We start from the raw sequence: 11352 nt of genomic DNA, 5'->3' as shown, positions 1-11352 counted from the left end.
GTGATACTACGTGAGCTTGGACTAATCCATGGAAGAGCTCACTGTAAGTCATTGGTATGGGAGTGAACGTCATCCTTTCATTGTTATGCTCGCGCTTAGTCTCTCCTTGGATGAAGAAGAATTTCCCATCTTCGGCTTACTCACAGAGAATTTACATTATTCACCTCTCCTTCTTTCCTTTTCACATAGGGTTTCTTTGCAGGAGTTTGGCTACCGACAATCTGCCCCTTCTTTAATGCTCTCTCGATCATCTCTCCGCACATCACGATATCAGAGAAGCTCTTAGTTGCCACTCCTAACATATGATCAATATAGGAGATTTCGTATATAAACATGGTTATAAACTCCCTCTCAATAAGCTGGGGGTGCATTGAGCACAATATCCCTCCAGCTGAGGTATTGTCGGAAGGTCTCATTAGCTTCATCTCCATATTTTGGGAGAGTAACACGATCAGGCATCATATCGGTAACGTGTTGATATTGTTCTTTAAACGCATTGGCAAAATCCTTCCAAGACCCTATTTTAGCTCGGGTTAATTGGTTATACCATCTGACAGCTGACCCCGTCAAGCTATCCTGGAAACAGTGAATTAATAGCCCATCATCCTTCACAAATCCTGTCATTCTTCGACAAAACATGGTCAAATAAGCAACATGACAAGTTTTCCCATCATACTTTTCAAATTCCGGCATTTTGAACTTTGGTGGTAATACTAAGTCTGGCACAAGACTCAATTCCTCTGCATTCATTCCGTCTTGAGAGCCCTGCTTTCCCCATTTCTTTAAAAAACCCTTTGCACCATCCTTTAAATGCTCTGGTACTTCCGTTTTAGGTTCTCCATTTCCTCAGGATCTACATCAATACTCATAAGGACTGTTTTGAGGGTTAGTCGTGGCCATTTGAACCTTTACCGCTGAAGACCCTGCAGGATGCTCAACTAGCTTTTCATGTGAGATAACTAGTCTCGGGGTAGACTCCTGCCTAGAAACTTCAACAGGGGCAGTGCTTGGTTCTTTAACTGTTTCAGTACGTAACCCAGACATCTTGGTCATCATCTCATTCATCATATTAGCCTGGCTTTGCAGGATTGATCTATAATTGACTTTTGTGACTGATCCATCTTTGCCTGCCATTTTGTTGTATTCTTAGTAATTCTTGCATTTCTTTCTTTAATTTGATCAGCTTGGCCTCCATGGCTCTACTTCGCGTGTGATAAGGATTGGAGTTTTTTACTTGCCAGAATCGTCTGTCACATAACCCTTCGGAAATTAATTTTATTGTTCTTTTAAATTCGAATGCATATTATTGGTAATGTGCTATAAATGATACATTTTATTGGTGATGCATTAAATGATGAATTTACTTATGCATATGAATGATGCAAGTATGAAATGCAAATAAAAGGCGTTGACCCAAGCAGTAACCATTCGGAAATACTTTCATTGGATAAAAAGTTTCACTCATTACAAAGGATTCTATTACATATAAGGCCTAGCCCTCAGACTCAGCTCTACAATTTCATTCATAATGGCGATGATCCCTTGTATATTCAGAAACCGGATTTGTGCGCAGTTGGATGATCTCCGCTCTATTGGCTAATTCGTTCATGTACTGAGCCACTTCACCCATTTGAGCAATAGCTTCCCCCATCATGCGCTCGCGTTCTTCTACCAAGGATCGATAATGCTCATATGTATTTTCCCATCCCTTATTGATGCGTTTGATTTCTTTTTCTAGACTGGTAATATGAATTCGACATTTCTGGAGTTCACTTTTCAATTCTCTGATTTCCTTCTGGAAGGATTTGTTTTCTTCGAGAGCAACCCTTAGGTCCACTGAAACGGGAGGAACTTGCACTTGCAGAAGGGATTGCTCAAGGTTCGATACATGACTTTTGAGCTCATCATTCATAGCTCGAGATTGGTTCATTTCTTGTTCGAATCTCATCTGTAATTCTCCCATTTCTCCCGTGAGCTCATCTACTTGCTGACTTTTTGTAGAGAATCTCTACATCCACGATCCAATCTCTGCCTGCTTTCTATCGAGGATTCGATTCCATCCCTGTCTCTCAGACCACATCTCTTCTTTCTTTCGCTTCTTTTTCTTCGAGCTCTAAAATTCTTCGATCTTTGTCCTCAAAGTCCTCAATCATACTGTTCATCTCAGTTTTTAACCCCTGGACTTGATTCTTTTCTTCTTCTAATTCCTTCAGGCTGACTTCTTTTTCTTCATGGAGTTTTTGAGCTCTACGAGCCTCAGCTTTATACTGCTTTATCAATTCCTTTTTATCGGCCTCTAGCTCGCATACTTTTGCTTTTCCAGCTTCTATCTTTTTGATCTGACACTTGTTCTCAATTTCCATACTTTTGATTCGCCGTCTTGCAGCCGCTAATTCTCTGGATCCAAGTTTCTTTCTCACTTGATGCACCCTTTGATAATCTTTTTTTAAGTCTTCTAAATCGGCTTCCACCTCCTCTTTCCGTTCTCTCATCATTATAAACTGTCTGGCATGAAATTCAGCCTCGATAGTCAACATGAAGTTTTCTCTCTCCATCTCTTCTATTTTCTTGGAATCTTTAGCCTTTTCCATTTCAAACTCAATTCTTTGGATTTCCAAATTCGAAGGGATATTTCTGATTTGTTCTTCTATCGACCTTGATCCCTCTCCAGATGTTAAAGGTATCTTATCATTTACCCTCCTGATTCTCCAGGCTTCATAATCAGGCGTCAAGATAACATCCGCTCCAATTACTTTAGTCCTAAAAGTCATCCTCCAGGAATCAGCACATCTTTGATTTTCTTTCTATAATTGCCTTCTTTATAATCAAATTCAGCACCAGTCAACCCATGAGTCACGGGAACAAACTGTCGGGCACCGTACTGTCTCAATATCAACAAGGAGCGTATCCCACTCCTCCCTACAGTCCCAGTAATATTATCCAGTCCAAATCTCCACACTTGAACAAGATTTGTGTATGCATCAGCCACGGTGTTCGCCATGCTATGTTTTGACTTTTTAGATTCCGGAAGAAATCAATCCATTGATCTTTCTGAGATACTTCAGGCCACTCCTTCGTAAGGTACTCAGCAACAGGAGAATAATCTTTCAAAAAACGATTATAGTTGACTTTTTCTTCCTTCCAGAAATGGCTTCTGATCCACACAGTAAGCAATTGAGCACAACCCATAAAACGACCTCCCCCCAACCTTCTACATATATTCAAAGATCGGAAAGTTTCAGCAAGAATCGCATGGACTGGATTCACCTCTCTTCCTAACTTCTCAACCAAATCGACTACTGCTAGCTCGATCAGCCCAAACATTTGGAAAGATTACCAAACCATATATACCCAAAGCAATACATCTATACGCACGTTTTCATCTACGTGTGCTTCAGCTATCTTTTGTAAGTGAGACCACGGCACTCCCTCACTTTCTCCCTTGCGTTGCAAGCGATCATTTACCCCATTGTCGCTTGTGCCCGAGATCTTTGCAAGCTTTGACTTAAAAAAAGGCCCTTTTATCGACCGGGAGTAAACTTTGTCCACTTTAACGCTTGTCAAATTCAACAGAAATTGGTATTCCTCAAGGGTTGGAGTCATGTCCTCTCGGTTGAATGTGAAACAACTATAGGCCGGATTCCAAAACTGTATTATGCTTCGTATGAGAACCGGGTCTACCTTCACGTATATCAGATGAAATATATCCCCATAAGTCTGCTGAAAAGCTTGCCTCAATAAGATTCCAACTTTCCCAAATTGTTTTCAATCCCTGAAGCTCATTCTGTTTAAAGAAGCTGGTGTATAATCAGACAGATCCGACACGTAGTTCCCTGATAGACTATCTCCCTGCTTTTCTGCTTGGCTTCGGACCAGTTCCTTACATCTGCTGGATTCACTTCTTTGTTTAGGAAACTCCTTTCCATCGTGAAAGTCTTTCCACTTTATCGATACTCACAGATCAATCGCCTTTTCTAATGATATGTCTATGCAGTATGAAAAAAAACAAACAAAACAAACAAAACAGTTAGTCAAAACAATTGTATAAATTTAACCTAAAAAGATATGTAAAACGGGAAATAAATATACTCCCTTTATGTATTATCTACCCGAATAATATTCCTCAAAAAGGGCCTACCCAAACATGCTTTCTACCCTCCTAAATTTATTTAATTAAATTCTAACTGCACCTAAATTCTATTTCACATGCTTTAAAAGAATAAATCTATTCTACACACTCAAATAAATAAATAAAATAAAAATAAAAAGGTTAGAGTAGGTTTCTCCATTGTGTACGCCTATTTTGGGTACCTATTGACGGACAGAGGTTCAATATGACTCTACCTAGTGTGACCGTTCTATGGTTCACTATATGTATGGTTTCAGCTCTAACAGGAAAAAGGGACTCGAATTGTCCTTGATGTTAGTGCCCCCTTGGGCTACCAAACCCTCAATCCTCACCCATTACAGGTTTCAAACAGACCGAGTTCAATTCGAGGGGATTCACTGCCTTATACCCATACGAGGAATAAATTCCTACGAAGGTATAAGGTATGTATCCCATGGGTTACTTGCCAAAACTCATACGAAGAATAAATTCTTACGAGAGTAAAGCAATCACCCTAACTAATTTGGATCAAAACTCATGTCTAGAGCTCATGTTATGCTAATGAAAGTGATGTGTGTGAGGAGAAACAAACAAACCTTTGACTCAAAAACAGGGAAAATAAACTCAACGAGAACTAAGAAACATCTGGAAAAAAATGAAATCAATTAAAATGTTAGTATATAAAAATAAAGAGATAAATAATAAAAAATTCAATACATAGATATAGTTTTACTAAAGATTCGAACTTATAATTTCCACCATAACGACCATATATAAGCGACCGACAGCCTGACTCTCTAGTTCCCCAGCGGAGTCGCCAAGCTGTCATAACCATTTTTTGTAAAACAATTAAATATTATTTTTAAAAAACGATTATACTTTAATTTAAAAAAATTAGAGATTATGGATTAATTAAAATCTTTAATTTAAAAAATTAGAGATTATGGATTAATTAAAATTAAATTGAAAATGAGTCGCTATCGACCTTTGGGTTAGGTAGGTCGAATACCTAAAAAACGTTTTTAATTTAAAAAACAAATTTTAGGAAAATCATTTTTATACAAATACAAGTCTGCGTTATCAGAAGAAAATTTAGGGGTTCGGAAGTCGGTTACGTCTGTGGAAAAGATAAACATCCACAACGCCCACAATCGGTACTTAGTCGCTTATATATCGTCATAAATGGTAGAACTTAAAGTTTGAATCAGAAGTAAAAATATGATCTATTTATTGAATATTTGTTAAAATAATAGAAATACTTCACTTGGTAAAAATCTCAAGATTGCATCCTCCAACGGGAAAGCTATCTCACTATTTCTTATCTATAAAGTATATTCTATCTTTGAATTACCACCAAATAATATCGACATGAGTAGAAAATAAAATATGCTTAATTTATCTAAAACATGTATCGTTAATATTAACATAAAAACCATTAATACAATAAAAATTATAAAAATAGAATATAAATAAATTATGATCTATTTATTGAATATTAGTTAAAATAAAAGAAAAAAACCCTTTTCTTGACAAGAAATCCCGAGATTTGCAATCCTCCGTCGGGAAAAGCTACCTCGTCTATTCTTACTTGTAAAGAATATTTTCTCTTTAAATTAAAAAATAATATCGAAAATTGACATAAATGCATTTATTTTTCCAAAACATACATCACTCATATTAAGATTCAATGAAGAAATAATAATAAAGATTAAAATTTAAATATTAAACAATATGAACATCAAATAAAAAATAGAATAACAATAAAAATAATTTCTATAAGCTTGTAAAAGGAAGAATTTGCATTTTTTTTTCATTCTTGTTTGAACGTCGTATTAGATTGTACCACTTCGATCAAGTGATACTCTCCACGCCCATTCTACAAATACGTTTCTTGAAATACATTCGAATAACAACACATAAATGAGTAAAAATTAATAGCTAATGCATATTTAAACATGTAAAGAGATTATAAAAATAAGAATATAAATTGAAATAGATAAATAAATATGCGCATAATATAACACAAAATAAAACATATTTAGTATATATATATACGTTATCTATAAAATAATGATTTATTACACAAAGTACTATGCGTGAGTTGTAGAAAATATAAGGGAATATATATATATTATAATATATATATATATATAAAATATAAAATAAATATTACATCATGTTGACCAGATCTAAAGAATAATCAGCCTTAAGATTATACAACATGATGAGAAAGAACAAGGACCTGATAATAAATTTCAGAAAAGAAACATGCACTAGAATCAAATAAAACCAATACCAAATAAGATTAAAATGGAGATCTACAAAATATATGCACGAAATTAAAAGACGTAAAAATAAGAACAACATGAAATAAGGACTGGAATGAAGCAAATCTAAACTCTAAGGCTCAAAATCAAATAATTACACAAAACATTAAATGAGGACTAAACGAACACTATACAAAACAAGCAACCAAAAATCTAAACACTTAGAAAATATAATATCATATAGGATTAAAACGAAACAAGAAATAAATAAAGCTCAAAATAGAAAGATGAATTTCATTAAGGATCATATTACAAACATTACAAAGCTAAAGGGATTTAAAATGTAATTTACCCCGAAAATGAAAAGAAAACGCGTGAGATTACAGAATTACGGTGACCTATTCTGATATTAACCCTAAATATGAAACACGTAGACCTCCCTTTAACCCTTAAACGGTGTCGTATTGATTAAAACCCAAAATAGGGTTTCATCTCTCCCTTTAACCATTTCATTTGCTCTTCTTTCAGCAAAATCACAAACAGAAAGAGAGAGTTCTCTCTGCTACAACCCTCACGCCGCCGTATGTGGCAAACCAAAGCCCCGGCCACCGCGAACGGTGGCCACGGGGTAACGCCATAAAAAGCCCCTCCTCTTTCTTTCTCCTCTACTTTCCTAAAAACCCAACTAGAACAGAGCCCCTTTTCCCACAACCAAACTAAAACAACTAAATCTTTACCTTCGAAACAAAAGGGGTTTGGTCCAGTGAAGCTCACGACGGTGATAGCTCGGAAGGTAAGACCTTTCGGTCTTTTTCTCTTTCTCTTTGCCTGATTTTTATTTTTTTTTTCCTTTTTTCTTTTTCGTGTCCTTTTTCACGGATTACTCTTCTTTTCTCTTTTATGTTTGCTTCCATGTGGATTTCTGGTGAGATGATGATGATATCTAGGTAGATAGGATTTGATTTCTCTGATTTGGGTGAATAAAATCCAGATTTTTCGGGATTTTTGGGTGTTATTTTAATGGGTTTTTAGATTTGGGGTAAGTTTAGGCCACTGTTCTTTGATTTGGTTACTGTTTTTTTACAGGAACCGGTCACTGTTTGATGGATGGACTCCTCACAGCTCCGATGACAGCGGCGGTGAGGGAAGCAGTCGGCTTGAGCGGCTGGGAAATTGAAGTCCAAACGACAGCAGCTGGAAGTCCAAACAGAAGCGGCGGCTGAGTAGGGGATTAGGGTTTAAACCCTAATATGTTTTAGGGTTTGAAACCCTAATCTGCTAGGTTGGGTCTGGGTTAGCAGTGGGCTTCTGGTCTCTGGGCCAATTGGGCTTCGGGTTGTTGTAATGGGTCAGGGGTCACTTTGTAATCAGGCCTTAATTTGGCCTGCAAAATATGTAATTAATTAATAATAATAAATAACGATAATAATAATAATAATAATAATAATAATAAAAAGACCCGGACAAAAACAGGTGTCTACAACATTAATAGAAAAAGATGAAAATGTAAAGATCAGTTTTGGTGATGACCAACGATGAAGACGGAGTTAGTATTTAGAATTTAGAGTATTTAAGTTTAGTGATTTGGAGGGGCGATAATAAGGTGATGATAGACAATAGTTATCTGACAACGACTTAGTATTTAAGAATTTTACTGACGATTGACAGGGAAGGGGATTAGGATTATGTATTTTATAAAAAGTATTTTTAAAAGTTAATTTTAAAATTTTTGAAAATTTTATAAATGTGGCAATGTCATAATGTGAGTAGTTGACTGAGTTTTCAATGTGATGAAATTAGTTTCAAGATAATAACTTTAAAAACATTAAACTTATTGATTAACAAACATTTTTATATAAACTAATAAGAAATACAATTTGAATATAAAATTAACAAGTTTTTATATGTAGATGGCTGACTGTGAAGAGTAGGGTGTTCTGTTGCCATGTTAGAGCTATGAACCTAAAAGTAATCAGATGAGCATTGATTCAGTCAAACAATTTACTGTACAAAATTACAGATCTACAGTGTTTTACCTTGTCAGCTTCTTTCTGCACTTTCCTCATAAAAAAATTTACAGTAAAAAAACTGTATTATAATTAGCTTTTCATCAATCAATCACCATCCAATCATGAATGCTTTGTGTGACTGAACTGAATGGACAAAAACAGTACAAATTACAGATCTACAGTGTTTTACCTTGCAGCTTCTCTTTCTGCACTTTCCTCATAAAAAATTTACAGTAAAAATTCAACTTGTATTATAATTAGCTTTTCATCAATCAATCACCATCCAATCATGAATGCTGTGTGACTGAACTGAATGGACAAAACAACCCCCTCACCTTATCCTGTTTAAAACCCATTTTCTTTAAGTTTTTATGCACTGTATCAATATCCAACGGTTATCACTGCTCCATATTAACTCCACTTTCAGATTAATCCTTTTTTTTACAGGTTGTTTCTTCAGGAAAATAATGCCAAACACGCACTACAACCTCAGAAGAAAATATTTTTAGTATTATATTCAATAGATTCACCCATCCGTGCAAAAATTTCTTTATTTTTTTTAATAAATGTGAAGGAGAAAGTGAAAGTGGAGAGAAAAACAAACAAGGTGAGGTGACCACTATATCTTCTTCTTTCAGTTTTCTTACCACTTGAGCAGTTCCCCAGAGTTCTTACACGCAAAAGCCACATGCTTCCAGAGGAAGACAAACAACCAAAGTACATAATCTTTCAGTCTCCATACTCGAAAAGCTTCATACAACATCTCGTGAAGAAAAGGGTTTTTTTCTTCAGAAAATGAAGGTATTGTCGAAACCCATATCGAGTCCGGGTCGGGCTGAGAAGTACCCGCCGCCATTGATGAGATTTTTGAGAAGCAATGTTGGGAGTAGAAGCAGGAAGATCACGTACAAGCCCAATGTTCGTTAGAAAAAAGAACACCGCCATTGAAACCCAGGAGCCTTCTTCGCCTAAGGTTACTTGCATGGGTCAGGTTCGTGTCAACGCTCCAAACAAACCGGTGCGAAACCCGGAGGATGACCCGTCGACATAGCCGTGGCCGCCGCTGTAAATGGATCAGAAATGCCTTGTTTTGTCATTATTTTCCCGGGAAAGCGAAGGGCAAGCCTGGTTTTCGATGCTCTTGGAAGAAATGGGGGACGTTATTCCAAATGGGGTGTGTAGGAATCCAGAAATACAGAAGATTCATCAAAATTTGGAATCAAAACTGAAGATTCCATTCGAGAAGAAGAAGAAGAAAAGAGCGAAAGATGGAAAGGAAGCTAAGATTTTTGTATCTTCTTCGTGTTCATCGCCACCGAAAAATGCATTGATTTTAACACGTTGTCGATCTGCTCCCCTACAGATCCTCTTCTCTAGCTTGTAGATTCTGGGGATCGCCATTAGCTAACCAAGACGAAAATGACGAAGATACAGAGGAAACAATCTAGAAAAGAAGATTTCAAGAAGAAGATAAACCCACTTCGAAAACAGAAACCAGTTGCAGAGACTCGAATCAGATGACCCGAATGAATAGAAAACCCGAAGAAAATCCAGATTTTTCCCAGGGTTTTGAAGAGAAAAAGAAAAAAATCGGAACAGAATAAACAGTTGAAAACGGGGCCAATAATCCTCACAAGATGCAATCAGAACCGGCGAGAACAGGTGAACGACTGAATCCTGAGATGAGTTTGTGGAAGAAGATAAAGTTGGTTTAACGTGATTCATTTTAATTCTAATTTTCGTCTTTAATCTTCAGAATATTTTTTGGTTTTCTAGGAAGAAGATGTAATTTTTTTCCCCTTTTGGTTATGTCAAAACATCGTCGGAGCTGGAAGAGGAAATCTCTACAGCTCTTAGGTAATAATATAAACCAAAGGCAAAGCTTAGTTAATTGTGTGTGTTTTTTTTAACATAAAAATACGAAATTTTTTAATGAGAAAATGGTAGTTGGATTTGTAATTATTCATCTTCTGATACTCTGACCAACTTTTATACATATTTGATAGAAGCTGATGCAATGTTATAGCCGCTGTCTTTTTTTCTTAATTGAATAGCAGTGAGGTTTAGGTACAAATATATATTTGGTAAAGTTCAAAAATCTCACTATGTTAAAATAAATTTTTTCAGATATTAAAATTTTAAAAATTATGAAGTAATAGTACGTAATTGGTTATTTTTATACATATTCTTTTTTTTTAAGTAGTATAAGATAATTATAAAATAATATATATTTATAATTTTTTAACTATTAACAACTGAAGACACTAAATTTTATCTTTTATACGTTATTATATTATATAATATACTATATAGTATATTGATATATATATATATTTACATATTTATTCTTTTTTCAGGCTCAATTGGTGCCAAATACAAACAAGCTACATATGTGGTCCAATACGCAGACCCAAGTGACCCAAACAGAACCAGTCCAGCTAGGGTTTTGGGAACCTTAGCTTCACACACTCCATCAGCGTCGCAGCCTCTCCAGCGAGGTTCCCTCACACAGCACGTCTCCCATCTCATCCAGTGCCAAGCAAGCCCCAACGCTGCACGTTTCGCCTCCAACAACCGAAATTCTCGGCCACGAACAACAAATCCATTAGCAGCATGTTTTTAATAGGAATAAAATGTAAAAATAAGAGTAGTTTGAGTCCAAATCGGACTCTAAAATAGTCGAATCTAATGCTATAAAAGGATGTAATTTTCAACGTTTGTAACAGGATTTTCATACGAATACAAGCAGAGATTACACAAAAATACCAGAGAAACTACAAGGGAGTTAAGAGCAAAAAAATCTGTAAATTTTGAAAGTTTATTCAAAATAAAAGGTACATTTTTTATTCCTCGCGTGTTATTCGATTTGCATGTGGCTTTTTATGTTTTGTTTCGTTGTTTTGGCTTGAAAAATACCAAAGATCGGGATTTTTGGCCGATGAACACAAGGGAACTGAGGTTTTTTACT

The 11352-nt window shown here is 35.7% G+C and overlaps 1 pseudogene; it reads left to right on the top strand.

Annotated features, from left to right (window-relative positions):
• The first annotated feature begins 8980 nt into the window (after positions 1 to 8980).
• On the top strand, positions 8981 to 10046 carry LOC120188238 (annotated as a pseudogene).
• Positions 10047 to 11352: the final 1306 nt, after the last annotated feature.

Source organism: Hibiscus syriacus, unplaced genomic scaffold (genome assembly GCF_006381635.1).
Source record: "Hibiscus syriacus cultivar Baekdansim isolate YM2019G1 unplaced genomic scaffold, ASM638163v2 tig00116939_pilon, whole genome shotgun sequence".
Lineage (NCBI taxonomy): Eukaryota > Viridiplantae > Streptophyta > Magnoliopsida > Malvales > Malvaceae > Hibiscus > Hibiscus syriacus.
This window is presented reverse-complemented; position numbering and strand designations above follow the sequence as displayed.